The 8,356-nt window shown below is 37.1% G+C and overlaps 1 protein-coding gene across 3 annotated transcripts in view; it reads right to left on the bottom strand.

Annotated features, from left to right (window-relative positions):
* LOC145671287 (sterol O-acyltransferase 1) overlaps nt 1–8,356 on the bottom strand; it is a 98,820-nt gene that overhangs the window by 21,197 nt on the left and 69,267 nt on the right. The window lies entirely within an intron of this gene.

Below are 8,356 nucleotides of genomic sequence, written 5' to 3'. Positions count from 1 at the left end.
TCGAATGCAGACATTACATTCAGCTTCAGGCAAAACTTTTGAATGCGAACTTGCGATTGTCTGAGGAAAATGCTGGCTCCTGATTGGCTGCTGTTGTCGCTACGAGAAATTGCTTTGTTGAATGAGTTTTTTTTTTTTTTTCCTCCCCTACTGACAAGGGAACCTTCCGAAAATGATAGTTGCAGTGAAAGATGTGACCTACGCCAATTGAAAGAGCTGTAACAGAGATGAGCGTTCCCAAAATATTAGCTGCCCATGGCAATAGGTTCAAGAAATATAAGGAGTGGAAGTTCGAGAAACATCAAGGTTGGAAAAGGGGGGGAGTGCAAATTCCGCAAAAAAGGTGGGCACGGCAAAATACAATGCTGACAAGTGATGTAAAGAAAGAGACTTGCCACAATAGGGAACAAATGAAGGCCACTAGTGGGTTTAACAGTGTTGCCAACTGCAATGAAAAGTACATGTTTTGCAAAGAGCACTATATGAACTGAGTGCAATATTCAGTGTCAACCTGTCATGTAGAACATAAGGTATGACGTGTATAATCAGTGGTACAATCTAACAAAAGAAATAGAAAAACAGAAGTACGAAAAATATGGAAAAGACGGAGTTGGCCATAATGTGCCACATTTGATCACGAGCTGTACATATTAGAATGAACAAAACAAGAAAGCACCAACCATGCAGGAAACCGACGTACCTAGAGTCGAAAAGAAAAACGAGTTCAAAAGTTGGCAACACTGGTCATGAAAATCCAGACAATTCTAATATAGTTAGGCCACTTGCTTCACGAAAAGAAAATTCAGGCAACAGGCATCACTCGTAATGCATCAATGCTGCAGTGATTGAGGCAATGTCAAGTCGGAGAACATGAAATGGTTGAGTTGAGCCAACAACCGGTAATAGAAGTAGTGAACATTATGTCATGGTTGGGTCGTATGTGGGAATATACAGGGTGTCCCACCAAACTTTGAGACCTGAAAAATTTGCGAAACGAACAAAAATGTGACGGATCCAGTTGTGCAGGAATGTTCCAATGTCAGGAGGTGATAAAAGTCTATAAGAAGCAAGTACCCACAGGATCCCCATCATAGGGACCCAGGAGCCAACTTCAAACTTTCAAATGGCAACAGGGACCGAGTGGTACCTCTTTCGATAGACCATGGAATGTGCAACAATACCTATAGGAAACATTTGCTATATGAAGCATGGTTTTCAAAATGACCGCCACAAATATATGTTGTGTCTTAACATGGCATTGAACATTGTGATCTCAAATTGCTGCGAAGCGAAAACAGATGTTTCAAATCCAATTGTACAGGAATGTACTCATGTCGAGGGCCAAGGAAAGTTTGTAAGAAGCAAGTCCTCCAGGGCCCCTATCATAAGACTCGAGGGGTCAAACGCAACATTTCAAATGGGAACAGGGGGCAGATGATATTTCTTTGGGTAGATGAACACCACCTATAAGAAACATTTGCTATATGAAGCACGGGTTTCCAAATGGTCGCCAAAAATGCACGTTGTTCTTGTCACCGAGCAGATATTTTTGGCGGCCAATTTGACTTTTTGCCAACTCTTCCGAATATTAAGGCCTTCCCAAATACAACCGCAAACATGCGGAAGAGTGATTTAAGCGTGTTTTATGCTAACGTGTTTTGGCCAAGTTTGGCAGAAAGAAACTGATGTTGTGCTACTTGTTGCTTCTTGGACAGTGAACAAAGACACCAACTTGCACTACGAGCATATACCATCCGGAGTGAATTTCAAAGTTGAGCTGATCCCTCCTGGTTGTACGGGTCTGATACAACCATTTGATGTTTATTTTTTTAGACCATACAAGAACTTGGTGCGCTACGTTACAGAGCTTGTGTTATCAGATACTCACTTTAACATTTGGTCCCGCGAGAATTTTCTGAAACTTCAAGCCTTAACCCATTACCAGCTTAGGGCATGTTTATTCAAGCCTTTGATTATGTTTGATTTCTACAGATGTGGATATGTGATAGAAAGACCACCAAAGATTCCGACACCTCTAGAGTACTGTTTCGAGACATTCACAGGCGATCATTGTACCATGTGTGACGGATTGGCAGTATTCCGCTGTGCTCACTGCAAATGTATCTTCTGTTTGGACCATTGTCTCATCGAACAATTGCACTACAATGTTGACGAGCATGCACAAATGATGCGAAGGCTAATGCCTGTTGCCGGAATTTTCTTTTTGTGAAGCGAATGCCCTAACTATATTAGAATTGTCTGGATTTTCATGACCAGTGTTGCCAACTTTTGAACTCGTTTTTCTTTTCGATTCTAGGTAGGGCCTACGTCGGTTTCCTGCATAGTTGGTGCTCTCTTATTTTGTTCATTCTAATATGTACAGCTCGTGATCAAATGTGGCACATTATAGCCAACTCTATCTTTTCCATATTTTTCGTACTTCTGTTTTTCTATTTCTTTTGTTAGATTGTACCACTGATTATACACGTCATATCTTATGTTTTACATGACAGGTTGACACTGAATATTGCACTCAGTTCATATAGTGCTCTTTGCAAAACATGTACTTTTTATTGCAGTTGGCAACACTGTTAACCCCACTAGTGGCCTTCATTTGTTCCCTATTGTGGCAAGTCTCTTTCTTTACATCACTTGTCAGCATTGTATTTTGCCGTGCCCACCTTTTTTGCGGAATTTGCACTCCCCTCCCCCCTTTTCCAACCTTGATGTTTCTCGAATTTCCACTCCTTATATTTCTTGAACCTATTGCTATGGGCAGCTAATATTTTGGGAACGCTCATCTCTGTTACAGCTCTTTCAATTGGTATAGGTCACATCTGTCATTGCAACTATCATTTTCGGAAGGTTCCCTTGTGAGATTGTTCTTTCCACGGGAGATAACTATAGCTTCCTTTATTATTCTGTGCCAAAAACTGCTACACTTTACTACTACGGTGGATACTTGTAAAATTGACTCTGTGTCCCAGCTCTAAACTATACTCTGCTAGTCCTGACTTTTCGGGTTGGTGAAGTTTTATGTAGGTGTTGTGTTCTTTTCCATCTTTGTTCTACCGCACGTCTAGTTTGCCTTATGAATGACCGGCCACATTCACATAATATATGATATATTCCAGGAATGCGCAGGTGAAGGTTGTCTTTCACTGTTTTGAGTTGAGTTGATTTTGGGTTTAACGTCCCTTTCAGCAACGAGGCTATATGAGACGGGACCCACTGATTAACGTGGAATCCGAACTATATGAGTTCCCGCCCGAAATCGAACCCGGGTCTCCCACGCCAGAGGCGCGTACGCTAACCGCTTAGCCACGAAGGAGCTGTTTTCACTGTTTTGAGTAGCAATTTGATGTTGACTGGAGGTTTGCGAATAACTCTTATACCATGTCTCGCAAGTATTTTGTTGAGTTTGGTACACGTGTGGCCGAAGAAAGGCAATACAATAGTAGAGATATCTCCTCACTCTTCACTTTTCTGATCACTTCGTATTTGTACGTAGCGGCCATTTTCTGGCCATGTAGATACCTGTAAGACTGAAGCGGTTCTCTTGTAGCGTCGAACAAAGATTATTGAATTCCTCTTATAAACTTTCCTGGTCACTTACGGAGACTGCTCTGTGGGGTCAAGGTGTTTAGCACTGTAAAACATTATGACTTGTGATGACAGTTCCTTGCATTGAGATATGCTTCAGCAAGAAGAAAACGGTGCTGAGAAAATTTAAAGTGGACCTCGATAACTGAAAATGCGTACCACCATCCGATGGGTTTTCTCCCATTTTATTACCAACAACAGGCCGTGTTTATGTGTAGCAGACGTCAAAGAAAGTTTATGCTCCGAAATGTATCCTTCCTAAAGTGAATACAGTGAAACATGACGCAATATAATGGTTCTGTGATTATATTTACTCCCAATAATGGGGTGGAAATTTTAGATGATCACATGAATCCTATAGTCCACATGTTTATGGTGAATGACACAATTTTCCAATATGACAAGGCGATAATTTACACTACTGGATTTATTAAGGAGTGGTTTCATGATCATCAGGATGAATTACACTTCCTTTAGCCCGCCCAATCTTCAAACTTAACAATTCTGAGCCACTGTTGTCGGCTTTGAAGCTGACAATCTGAGGCAAACAGCTTTCTCCATTTTCGCTGAAGAAACCAGGTACTGCATACATGAGGTATTTTACAGTCCTTTAAAAACCATTCAGGACTTACAAGCCTTCATTTCACATTAGGCCTTACCTTGAATGGAAAAAAAGTTTTTACAAGCGAAAGACAGGTTTTGATCTTATCAGCGGTCAAACGCATTTCTTTTGTTATTGTTTTCTGGACAAACCTGCCTAAGTAGCTCAAAGAAGAACTTCCACTCTGTTCCCAAATGTATGCCATATTTTAAACAGCTATCAAATGGAAAAATAATAATTTTTAAGTAGTGCGATCTAATATTACCATAATGAGAAAAAGTAAAAGTACCCATAAAATATCAATTATAACCAATGTCTGGACGAATTTTGAGATGTAAAAAATAAATAGTTTTCACAATATTTTCGACATACATATGTCACGTGTGTAGGGAAATTATATCGCGTGCTAGATGCTGGACACAGTCTTAAGTTGAAACAGCAGTGATTCAAGATTCATTCTCTGAATGATTAATTTATTCGGTGGTCATTATCGATAGGGTTTTTTAAAATCATTTTACCATGTACGTTTCTGAGCACAATACCTTACACTTATTTTAATACTTATTTTATTTACTTTACATGATTCTATAACAAATTATTAGGTGTCCTAATTATAGAATCATTAAGTAGCTCTAGCTGGATATTTATCCTTTTCTAATCCTTAAGATGAGTAATAAGGATCTGTGTGTTATTTAGGAAGTTTACGTTTCTTCAAAACTTCGTTTAAATTCAAAAGATTTCAGTTATCCCACGATTAATGTAATACATGATTTATGTCAATATTTTTTTTCTGTATAAAAGAATATACAAAGAACCTTCATAAATAATCTGCGTATTTTTCACATTTTTATCGTTTATATCCAGGTAAATACTGATGCATTATGTTTCATTTATAAAATCATATTATGTAAAAACTATACTTATATACAGATGATATCAAAGTAACAGAAAGACCTGAGAAAAGTGCAAATTACCACACTAATAGACTGAAATAGTGGCGTCGTCATTTCCTTTCCGTTACCATGGTGATCATGTTTTTTTTCTATACAAACGCATGACGTGAATGGTGTATTTTAAAGTCTAGTATAAACAAGGACAATGGCTGTAAATTTATTTACAATTATATAATGTTTTAACGGCTAATAAAGTTGGTGAGAAAGGATACACATTTGAAATATGGAAATACATTTAGAAACTATGAATAAAATAAAGAAAATTCATAAAGAAAGACTAATATCTAACAGTAACTTATTTCTAAAAGCGACACATCTCTAAGTAGAAATCAAATAATGTAAACTTCATTATCACGTAATCCACCTTAAGAAGCAATTACACACAATATAAATTCCTAATGTGCAGATTGACAAACTGTCGGCAAAAGGAAAATTTTAAAAATATATGATTTTTTTTAAGAAAAGAAAAAAATCTTTTAGAACAATGTTAATTCTATTGGAACATTTACTTTTCTCACGTCCACTCTTAATAATGGAAGTGCACAATATTAATATCTACAATATTACAAAAGAAAGGGGAAAGAACCAAGCTTTTGGAAATTTTCAATCTGGACCATCAGTGTATACAGGTTAGATCTTTTCTTATATTCCCTACCAACTTTTCTTTTCTTACATTATATATATAAAGTGCAATAAGAAAACATCCAATTATGAATGGTTCAGCATATATTCTAAACAGCATTAATTCAGTTTACGTATGCAATATTATGAAACTTATATTAATGAATCAAAAATTTTCCAGAATTATTTAAGGTTAATATCTGATTATGAACAAATTCATAATATTGCATACGTGAACAGAATTAATGCTGTGCCGAGATTTGAATAAATTTGTTTTCTCTTTTTCTTCTGCTTTTTTTTTTTTTAAAGTTTCATTGATTAGAAATATTTAAAAAGTGACATAAGTATTTCATTTACTCTAATGTTTGCAATTTCGAAATATTTCATCAGTGATTTTGCTCTGCATTTAGGTCTTTTAGGTATTTAGGCTACTTGTTGTTTAGAGAATAAAATTGCGATCACCATGGCAACGAAGAGGATGTGACGTCACACTATTTCAGTCTATACGGCGTTGGACTACCTTTCACCCTCAGAAAGCTCTGACATGACGTCGAATGGAGTCCTAGTGGTCGTGAATGGTAGAAAATTGAATATTCCACGTGCAGTGCATCACTCAGTTTAGTAAGAAAGGATGAAGGCGTAAATCTGGACCATATTCATGCTTCGGAAACGGATCACAGGTTCAATTATGTTAGGTCCGGAGACTGGCCGGGCCACAGGAGGTTCAACTTTACCCCAATGTTTGTCAAATTAGCACGCATTTTCATCTTAGAATATGGCGTCATTGCTCGGAGACAACTTCTTGATGATAGGATGCACATGGTTTCTTAAAATGGCGACAGAATCATGGTAGGGAAGCGACCGGTTAACCCGTTACTTTCCAGGTGTCATTTTTCTATATGCGTGCTGTAACACCAGGTTTTCATTTACTGTTAGAAGACTATCTAGATCGTTATATATGGCATAGTTAATGTGCAAGCGTGAGGAGAGCATTCACATCACAGATAAAAATAATTATTTGTATTGTGGAACATTTGGACTAAAAAGGGGGAATTTTGATGGTCTGAAAGAATTTTGTGCTGTTTCAGGTTGATAAAAATGACCGGGGATTAAAGACATTTTTTTTTTTTTTCTGTTTCCAATCTCGAAATACGATCTTGAAGTTGCTAATTGTTTATCGTCAAAACAAACATGTGTGTTATAATTGAATACTCCCTTAAACCTCCCATCTACTGAGACGAAACTTTTTATTTATTTATTTATTTATTATCTTTTCTGTCAATAAGGTGTTGTCACCTAAGGAGAAATAATAGAACTCTTAGCTTGCAACCACTAAATAATTTCATCATTTCCAGGATTAATACGACCCTTAATAAGGGATACGTTTTCATGACATTCCCATGTATGTCACTGGTATTTTGGCAACGGAGTAGTTTATGACATCCACATGGATGTCACTGGTATGCAAGGAGTTAAGTGTCAGCACAGAACTCACTGCAAATCAGGATATTCCGGCCCACAATATCACAGAGCCGCCTCCATGTTTCCACGGCTTGGCTGAGACACTGCGAGTCATCTGCTTCTTTGGGGGCCCGCCATACACAAACACAGTCTGTGGTTTGAAATCAGGTGAACGATGGCTAAATCCGACCATAAGACAAGTTTCCAGTTTGTACCGAGATTTTCGTTGATCTCAGAATTAAAAAAAAGTAAACACTGAAATGAAAGCATGAATTATAACAGCTGTTGCTATTGCTAAAATTAATTAGTTCGCATTTTTAATGCTAGGGTGAGCCGTTACTAGCCAGACTATCCTTGTGACTGACTTGTCTGAATTCTTCGGTATGGCCTGGAAAGGTCAAGAGGCGGGGGATGGGGTATTTGCGTCAGTACAGCCTGGGTTCGAGGAACATTGTGGGATATGCTCTTTTGTTTCTTCATTATGTAAAATTATGAAGTAGTTAAATAGCAGAGAAAATTATTGGCTAGATAACCCAAGGACGAGTTATTATCTTTAGGCAAACGTAAACAAAATTAGAATCTATTGGTTTTCACTTTTAAAGTATGGCAATTCTTCCTTTTTGTAGTGTTGAATGAATATTATAGATGTAATGTGTAATTGCTTCACTACGAAGTTTGACAAGTTGAGACATTTCAATTGAAATTAAAGAATTGGCTTTAACCTACTAAATTAACGATTCAATTTCGTTACTTATTCAATTCTGTTAGCTTTGCTAACTTACGTTTGATGAACCAAGAATTTAAACAAATTAATCATAGCAAACGTTGGAATCATTAAATTTGAACTGTGTTACTCAAATTATTTGACTATTAGCTCTACATATTCAATTGTTTAATTGTTTCAAGCTACTTTATTCTTTATTGCTGTGTTAATGAGAAATCAAATTGTTGAAATTGTTGTAGATATGAATATTTCAAAATTTCACTCAGGAAAAGGAAGTCAATAATAAAAAGCATGGATGTCTCATTGAACGAACCGAGATATTCTTATGCTAGCATTAAATTTCATGCTGCAAGTTACAGCGATCCATGATGCATTAGCGTCCTGCGTGATTGT

The sequence above is a fragment of the Thermobia domestica genome, chromosome 15, assembly GCF_964235325.1.
Source record: "Thermobia domestica chromosome 15, izTheDome1.hap1.1, whole genome shotgun sequence".
NCBI lineage: Eukaryota > Metazoa > Arthropoda > Insecta > Zygentoma > Lepismatidae > Thermobia > Thermobia domestica.
This window is presented reverse-complemented; position numbering and strand designations above follow the sequence as displayed.